The sequence below is a fragment of the Dipodomys merriami genome, unplaced genomic scaffold (assembly GCF_024711535.1).
Source record: "Dipodomys merriami isolate MVZ:Mamm:240054 unplaced genomic scaffold, mDipMer1.0.p SCAF_37, whole genome shotgun sequence".
In the NCBI taxonomy this organism is placed as follows: Eukaryota; Metazoa; Chordata; class Mammalia; order Rodentia; family Heteromyidae; genus Dipodomys; species Dipodomys merriami.
This window is the reverse complement of record NW_027205270.1, coordinates 11,978,928-11,988,267: the sequence shown is the minus strand read 5'-3', so window position 1 is coordinate 11,988,267 and position 9,340 is coordinate 11,978,928. Positions and strand designations below refer to the sequence as shown.

General features: G+C 42.8%; 1 non-coding gene across 1 annotated transcript; it reads right to left on the bottom strand.

Annotated features, from left to right (window-relative positions):
* Nucleotides 1-8,637: 8,637 nt before the first annotated feature.
* LOC138804730 (U6 spliceosomal RNA) lies at nt 8,638-8,743 on the bottom strand. Its single transcript, XR_011365325.1, has one exon. It is a non-coding gene; the product is annotated as a U6 spliceosomal RNA (small nuclear RNA).
* Nucleotides 8,744-9,340: the final 597 nt, after the last annotated feature.

Genomic DNA, 9,340 nt, shown 5'->3' with positions numbered 1-9,340 from the left:
CATTTCATTCACTCTGTTGATCGTGGCTTCTATTGTGATTTGCATGGAGAAAATGGATCCCTTTATGGATTCAGTGTTGGTTCTCAGAGTACTGATCTCACCTCTCAATGAGGTATGCATTACCTCTAATTTGGCATTTATCTCACTTCTTACTGAGGTTTGTGCAGCTTCTATTTTTGCATCCAACTCTTGTTTGATATCCTGTATCTCTTTTGATAGTTCATCCTTGTGCTCTTTCAATTTCTGATCAATTTCTCACTTTATTTCTTGAGTCATTGCCTCCAGCAACCCTTGGATGTAGCTTTTGTCTTCCATTCCTGCTTTGCTCCCACTGGGGCTCTCCCCTACGTGGCTGCTGGCTTTTGAGGTGAGCTTGCTGTCCTGGGTGGTGGTAAACCTTGTGATTTTTCTCTGTGATTTTCGCATGGAGGTTCAGGAGACTGCTCTTCAATTTTGTTTTGGTGTGTCTGTCTTTGCTTGGTTGCTGATTCTGTATTGGTAGAGAGAGTCTGTGCCTGATCTGGGTTCTGTTGGGAGCCTATTTCCAGCTGCTATTCTGACTTACTTAGGATTCTCAGCTCTCTGCTGTAGATTGCTGGCAGTTCCCACCTTTGGAAGGGTTGAGCAGCCTAGACTGCTTGTGTTTGCTCCTACGGGTGCTCTTGTGAAGAACAGATGCTCTGGATGCACTCTCCCAAATACTGGAGTCTGCTATGGGCTCCTGATGTGTTTTTGTTTGTTTGTTTTGGGCTGGTTGTGGGCTTGAACTCTAGGTTTGGGTGCTGTCCCTCAGCTCTTCAGCTCAAGGCTGGCACCCTACCATTTGAGCCACAGCACCACTTCTGACCCTTTTTGCTTTTGTGATGCTGAGGAATCAGATCCAGGGCCTCATACATCCAAGACTATCACTCTATTGCTGAGCCGCCTTAACAGTCTGAGCTCCTGCTTACTATCAGGTGCTGGCAGCCTGTGTTGCCCAATTCCCAGTCTAGGGTATATGGGTGGAGTTTTGGTGGGGTTTGGGCTTCTCTTGTCCTGGGCCTCCAGGTCTTTTGTTGTCACAGGCGTGCTTCCCAGGGAGTGTTGTTTCCTGGTTTTCTCCCCTCTGTTGAGGCGTATGCTCAGCTTTTTACTTCAGTTGGGAGGAGTTGGTCGTGTTGTTCAGGCACCGGATCCCCGGGCCTGGTTCCGGCCCCAGCCTGGAGCGCGCTCGTTAGGCCTGTGCTGATGTGTATACCACCTAGGTTATGCAGCCTGGGGGACACAGTTCAAATTTCTTCTACTGTTGGTAGTCTTGACCCAGGGGCGCTGTTCCTGGCTTGGGCATTTAAACTTCCTTCCAGGGGCACTTTTGCTCTGGCCTGGCCAGCAGAGTGTGCTCTATGGGCTGGTGGAGCTCTCAAACAGTTCCCAGTTTTAGTGGGTCCTGTGGTCCGGGTGTTGGGGTAGGGAGTCTAGGTCAGGGTCTGGGGATTCCCTCCAGCTCTGGTCTCCCTTGAGGGATACACTGTCCCCTGTGGGGTACTCACCCTGGAGCTGGTTGTTTCTGTGTGGTGTAGGTCGTCAGTTGTTGTTACAATCCGAGTTCAGTTGGGGTGGTTGCGGGCTGGGTTGGGCGGTGGTGGCTCTGTGTGATTCTTTTCTGTCTCTGCCTCTGTCAAAGCTGTTGGGTCAAAAGTGTCCATGCACAGGCGGCTTCTTTGCGGGTTGTAGAGATCTGGTGGGCCTGACGCCGGTGCCTCAGGTGACTTCTGCACGGGTGATCTGCAGGCAGCCACTTGTGCCTCTGGGACCCGGGCGGCCCCCTGCCGGGTCGTTGCGATCGCGATTGGGTGGGTGGTCTGCCGACAGGTACCTTTGTCGCGCTGCTGGTGCCGAGCGGCTTTGGCGAGATGGAGCCTCTCTGCTCCGGTGGAGAGTGAGGGGTGGGCGTGGGATCCTCGTGGAGACTCCCGGCTGGTAGGTTTCTCTGTTCCTGGCGATCCGCTGTTCTGCAAACCGGTACCTGGTGATCTGCAAGCAGCCCCCTGTGTCTCTGGGGCTCCGGCAGCCCCCGTCGGGCCGGCTGGCCGGCGGCTTGGCGCACTGCCGCGCGGCCAGGAAAGATTGGGGGAGGGGTCTTCGCTTTTCTCTGTTCTGAAATTCTTCTTTTCCTCTCTTTCTTTTTTTTGTTATTTTCCGCCTCTGGTTTTTCTCTGAGTGTTCGTCTTTTTGTTGTTGTCGGTCTCTTGGGGAGATTAAGCGTTGGAACTCGAACTCTCTTTTTGGTTGGAGAGAGCTGTGGCATTTCCCTACTGCCCCATTGCCATCTTGGTCCCCCCTCTCAGATTGAGACTTTTTAAAGGTGCCTAAGTAATTCTAATGTGCTTCAAATACTGAGAATCACTAGCATCAATTCTATCAGTTTCATAGGTTGGTTATGGCTAGACATTTGTGGAAAATGAATCAGACAACCCAATTGAAATCTTCTTGTAGATAAGGCTGAGTGGACTCACATGGGAGAAGCAATCTAAGAGAAGGAAATAGAAACACCCAAGTACAAAAACTGATATCTACTTCTTGGTGTAGAATATTCATTCTGTTCCATGCCGAGTGTCACAGTTGCAAATTTCAAACCTATGGAGGAAGAACAGAAAGTGCTTTCCCCACAAGATCTCTGTAAAGCATTGAGTCCCAGGAAAACTAGTGTAATGGGAGTGAGGCAGGCATTTCTGCTTTGCTGCAGACAAGGGGGTGAGGCAGTTTCCAGAAGGATGGATGGCAACAGTGCCGGGGGCCCCCGTGAACCACAATGACCTCCAAGCAGACTCTAGAAGCTTGTATAATTGTGCTCAGCAAAGACAGAGTGGCAATGGGGAGATTGGCACTGGTGGGATTCTCATTAACAGTGATTTTCCCCCTAACAGGATGGCAGATTTATGTCATCTACATTGGTGGATAGCTAGAAGATAGAATTTGCTTGGATTCTAAGAGTGTATCTGTCTACAACAGGTGAGGCCTGGAGACTCAGGGCATACTTATCTGTTCAATGGAAAGTACTAGGATATTATTAGACTGTATAAAATTAGGAAATCAGATTGATACATTTCTGACTGTATTGGTTTTGTTCCCCCAAAGAATGGTTAGTCTTTAATGGGATGCCCTTTGTCTGACTTGAGAAAATGGCTACACAAAGGAGAGTTGGGCTGTTGCTATGGGATTGCTCTTAAAGGAATTGATCATTATATCATTTAGCAGCCCTCATAAAGCCCCACGTGACAAATTCCTTTCAGAATTCAAGAGTGAATATATCTTGAATAATCGGTATGCTTCCATTTATGACATAATAAGAATGGTGAGACCATTACATTTCATGCCTTCCCCTCCTCCTCAGCAGGCAAGAGTCTCAAAATCAAATAGAGTAGTTACTTGCAAAAAATATAACCCGTGCTGTTAACAACACTGAAACCTCTTTTCCATTATGGCCTTCCAGGGGTCTCGTATTATTTTTTTGTATGCAAGTCTTTTGTTTTAAACCACTCTAAAATACTTCTCAAAGAAGCAAAGAGAAAGCATAAAAATAGGCCTATATAAAAACTGTTTTTCCGGGCTGGGAAGGTGGCTCAGTGGTAGAGCGCTTGCTTTGCATGCTCAAGGCCCTGGGTTCGATTCCTCAGCACCACATAAGCAAAAAGAAAAAAAAAAGCCGGAAGTGGCGCTGTGGCTCAAGTGGTAGAGCGCTAGCCTTGAGCTGAAGAGCTGAGGGACAGCGCCCAGGCCCAGAGTTCAGGCCCCACGACCGGACCCAAAAAAAAAAAAAAACTGTTTTTCCTTAAATATTTTACATCTCTATTGCAGTATAACATAGATAATAAACTGCATATATTTAAAGGATAATATCTTAAAGAGGTAATATGCCTGAGCTTTGACAGATGTATATACCCATGAAACCTTGAACCATCACTGTGGTTTAGATAATGAGTGAATTAATTATCTTTTTCCTCATACCCCTTTATAATTTGTTCCTTTGTTCCTTTCCAAAGCTTCTCCATCGTTAGGCAACTACTGATTTGCTTTCTTTTATTTCTGATTAGTTTGCATTTTGCTAGACTCTTATATAAATAGAATCAATGTTTATGTTTCTTGGCCCCTCCTTTCACATAGTGTGATTACGTTGAGATACATTTATCTTGGGGTCTGTATTGATAGTTTATTTTTTTTTTTTATTGCTGAGTAGGATTCCCTTATCTGTTTAGCTGTTGATAGACTCCTGGTTTTATCTATCCCAAATAAAACTGCACTGAAGATTCATGAACAAGTTTCTTTGTGGGCATTTCATTCATCTGGAGTTAACAGGAGTGGGGTTGAATGCCAGGTACACAGTTAGCTTCTTGAGACACTGACAAAGTGATGGTACCATTTCATATTCCTAACAGCAGGCTATGAGAGTTCTACTTACTTCAGTTCCTCACAACTGACACAATCAGTTCAAATAGATAGGAGGATGTTATTTTATGATAGGTGTGTGTGTGTGTGTGTGTGTGTGTGTGTGTGTGTGTGTGTGTGTGTGTGTGTGCTAGTCCTGTGGCTGAACTCAGGGCATGGACATTGCCCCTGAGATTTTTGTGCTCAAAGCTAGCACTCTTCCACTTGAGCCCCAGCTCCATTTTTTGGTGTTTTTTGTTTTTGTTTTTGTCAGTCATGGGGCTTGAACTCTGGGCTTGGGCACTGTCCCTTAGCTCTTCAGCTCAAGGAGAGAGCTCTACCACTTGAGTCACAGTGCCACTTCTGTTTTTCTGAATGGTTTATTGGAGATAAGAGTCTCACAGCCTTTCCTGTTTGGGCTGACTTTGAACTGTCATCCTCAGATGTCAGCCTCCTAAGTAGCTAGGATTACAGGCATGAGCCACCAGCACCTGACATTGGTATTTTTTTTCTTGGTGCTTAATTGGGAGATAAGAGTCACATGGACTTTCCTGCTTGGGCCGGCTTCATACCATGATCCTCAGATGTCAGCATCCTGAGTAGTTAGGATTACAGGTGTGAGCCGTTGCACCTGGCATCTGATAGGTTTTCATTTTCCTAATGATTAATGAGATTAAGCATCTTTTTAATGCAGTTTGTATATATTTAGTGAAGTGGTCATTCAAATTATTAATGTGTTAAAAATCAGGTTGCTATTATACAAGGTGTTTACATTCTAGGCATCTGCTGTACAATTCTGTGGCTATAGTCAACAATATTTTAAAATATTTAGTAATATGCTAGGTCTTGTGTTAAGTACTATTATTATGACAAAAAAGTGCCAAAAATTGAGTTGTTTTCTTATTTTGTTTGGATAATTATTTGTATAATCTTGGATACAAGTCCTATTAGATATATGATTTGAAAATACATTCTCACAGTTGGAGGCTTGTTCTTTCATAGAATTTTCATTTTATTGCTAAAGCTAGTCTAGCACAGTCCAAGCCTGTGAGGCTGAGAAGTGATGTGAGAATCATGTCATTGAAACAGCATCGTTCTGCTCTGTGCCCATGCCCACTGAGTATCTTGGCCTGCTATTGCCTGTTTCCAGACAAGGTCACATTCTGAGCTATTGGCAGTCAAGATTTCATATATAAATTTCAGTAAGACACAATTCAACCTGTACCAATAGGCTATTGCCTGTAGTTCAACCTGCAGAAATGTGTATTTAATTTACTCTTTGTGTGTGTGTGTGTGTGTGTGTGTGTGTGTGTGTGTGTGTGTGTGTGTGTGTGTGTGTGTGTGTAAGGCTAGCACTCTACCACTTGAGCCCCAGTTCTACTTTTGACTTTTTGGTGATTGGAAATATAAGTCTCACAGAGTTTTCTGCCTGGACTGGCTTTGAACTGTGATTCTCAGATCTCACCAATTTGAGTAGCTGCAATTATAGGTGTGAGCCAGTACTTAACATTTTTTTAAATTAACCTATTTTTAGTGGATAATAAATCTTGAAATTTATTGGAAATATAGATCCTACCTGTTTTTAGCTCCCAACTTTCTCATAATTTTTGTTTTGGGTTGGTTCACCCAGTTCACAACATTTTCTGGAATACCTTGGGATCAATCTGGATGTATCTCAGTTTCTTCCTGTCTTCATCCTTTCCTGCTTTGGATCTCCTCCATCATTTCACATTTACCAATTGTCCTCTTTCTGAATTCATATATAATACTGATCCGTGGAATTGAGTAACAAGCCATTAAAGTCTTTCTTTCTTTCTTTCCTTCCTTCCTTCCTTCCTTCCTATCTTCCTTCCTTCTTACCTTCCTTCCTTCTTACCTTCCTTCCTTCCTTCCTTCCTTCCTTCCTTCCTTCCTTCCTTCCTTCCTTCCTTCCCTCCTTCCCATCTTTCTTTTTTCTCTCTCTTTCTTTCCTTCTTTCCTTCTTTCTTATTGGTTATGGGGCTTGAACTCTAGACCTGGGTGCTGTCCCTTAGCTCTTCAGTTCCTAGCACTCTACCACTTGAGCCTCAGTACCACTTCCGGCTTTTTCTGCTATGTGGTGCTGAGGAATCGAACCTAGGCAAGCACTCTAACACTGAGACACCTTCCCAGCCCCAGACTGTTATCTTTTTAATATAGTTTTTCCTTGCTCTGGTCATCTGGATACTCTTTAGGGATAGCTTTAGCATGCTACCTGCAGTTATACCTTTGGAGAGCTGCTTTGGGGAGCTCTCTGCTTCTGTCACTACCTTCTCTGTATTCCTTCTAGGTCCCACTTGCTCATTACCTCTTGCTTCTTGTGGTCTCCAGGCCAGCTCCTATCAAATTCTACTTCGTCCTTTTTCTTACTAGCCAAGCCAAAACATCTCTCCTCAGTGGTAGTGAAACTTGGATGAAACATTTTAGGTAGAATATAAATAGTTGGTATGTATACAGAGCCAACACAATGAGCCCCAGAACAATGACAGAGAACATGTTCTAAATTTGCATCAATGTGACATGAGAATTGAAGAAGGTAGTGAGAAAGGGAGGGAGGAAAAGCTCATAACTTATGGATTTGGTCCAGGTGGAGCATATTCTTTGAAATCAGTTGATAAGATCCAGTTTTTAATTTGACAGAGTCACTCTTCCCTAAAGTTTAGCCAAATTTTAGGTATCTTCGTGTATACACTTACTATATTTTTAATGATCTAGTGTAGGGGTGATGTGAAATTAAATTTAAAAAAGACATTCCTACTATTAATGTTGTAGTGCAGGGGTAGGTGGTAACAGTGAATGGGGAGGGGAAAAGAGAGAACTTGGTAGGGAAACTTATGTAAGGAATCAGCCAGTTGCCAAGTCTCAGATTAGCATATTAAGTTTTCGTAATGTCCCTGTATCTAGGAGGAGAAGCAAACTAGATGGAAATGAATAACTCTAATCCTTTCCGTGTATGCATTTGAGATGGGTCTCTCAGAATCACCCAAATGTCTACATAAAGAGTTGGGGCACATTCTTAAATGATGGTCAATTCTTTCATTGATCTTTATTCTGAATAACTACTCATAATTAAATATTATTTTTCAATAGTGTTGTTGTGAGGCCTGAGAGTTTCATATGAGACACTTTTCTAGGTTGTATTAATGATATTAAAATGCATTTTTTTCTAATTTGGGGAGAGGAAGGAAAATAACAAAAAGCTGAAACAAGGATAAAGGTTGATCTTTTGTAACAATGTGAAGTACAAGACACTGTTGCAAATGAACTTTACAACTTGAAAGGGGGGAGGGAGGAGATAAGGAGGTGGGAGGGTAGGGATAGTAGCGGAAAAACAAAGGAGGGGGTAATAATGCTTGATAGGAAATGTACTCACTACCTTTCCCATGTTACTGTAAACCTCTCTGTACAGTATCTTTACAATAAAAAATACTAAAAAAATACCATGTATCTGGGGCTGGGCATCAGTGGCTCATGCCTGCAATCCTAGTTACTCAGGAGACTGAGATCTGAGGGTTATGATTCAAAGCCAGCCTGTGCAGGATTCTCATTACCAGTCAACCACCAAAACTCCCAGAGGTAGAGTTGTGACTCATGTGGTAAAGCACTAGCCTTTGAACAACAAAACTCAGGTATAGTTCCCAGGCCTTAATTCAGGTCCCATGTTATGTATCTGGAAGGACGCAACATGGAGGTAACTCAGACGACTTATGGTGGGTACTTCCACATACTTGGGGTACAATCAACAAAAGGATGTTAATCTCTTTGACAAATAAATCTCAGAATAGTTCTTCATCTGTGTTAGCAGGAATATTAATACCAGTCAGCACAAGGCTTCCACCTATCTCAGGTCTTTAGATGGATTTTGTTTGATGTTTTGAAAATGGGTATGGGACCTGTTTGAAAAATTAAAAAATATCTTTAAGTAGTTGTACAAAGGAGGTGCCATTTAACAAAGCAGCTTATGAATACAATTCATCTGTATCAGTGCCACCTCCTTCAACATTTTCACCTCTCTTTGACCCACATCTTCCGTTATTTTTCTTAATTTTGTGGTATATACAATGAATTCTTGACTGTATACTCTCTTTCCCCCCACTTCATTCATACCCCTCTCCTTTAGGCCCTACCCCCCTTCTTGGATGTACACATTTCCTAGTGCTGATTTTGTTGCGCTTTGACCTAATATTTCTAAAAGATAATACAATTTGAGTGCTCCATAGTCTATTATACTTCAGTTAATTCATTTGTAACCACTTGCACAGGGGCCATGCTCATCTTCTCTGTATCATTCCACAGCCCAACTTGTTTACTTATAGAGTTATAGGCCCTGGATTTTAGCTCATGATGACTGCTGTGTTTTGTTTCCTTACACATGGCTCTTATTCAATTTGGCTATCATACTTTTGCCAGTTTGAAGAACTCTGTCATGTTCCATATATTTGTAACTGGAACCACAGATGGCTTGTCCAGTATTCCTCCTCTTTTGTGCTTGCAAGTGTAGTCTTAATTTTGTTTGGAATGACCAAATGCTCAACATTTTCCCTATTCTCTGGTCTATTTCACAGCTGGACAAGGTTATGTGACCCTATTTTGATTAAGAGTGCTGTGGGAAAACTATATATTCTATTCTTAGAGACTGATGGAGCTTATATCATTTCTCCCTTTGTTCTTGCTTTGAATGTGGGCATCATACACAGAGGTTGGACTATAATTTATGAAGAGCTACCTTTTTGTGCTCATCTGACATCCAGGGACAAGGAAAGACAGAGTGAGCAATTTATAAAGGTTGTTTTCAAAACTTCATTCTGGTGGTAACCATGATCACTCAGGTTCTGGAGAATTGTGAATATCTGTTTAGACATTCCCTTTTATTTTGGGAAGGCAGTTGAGAAATCCAGTTCCAAATTTGGACAACAAC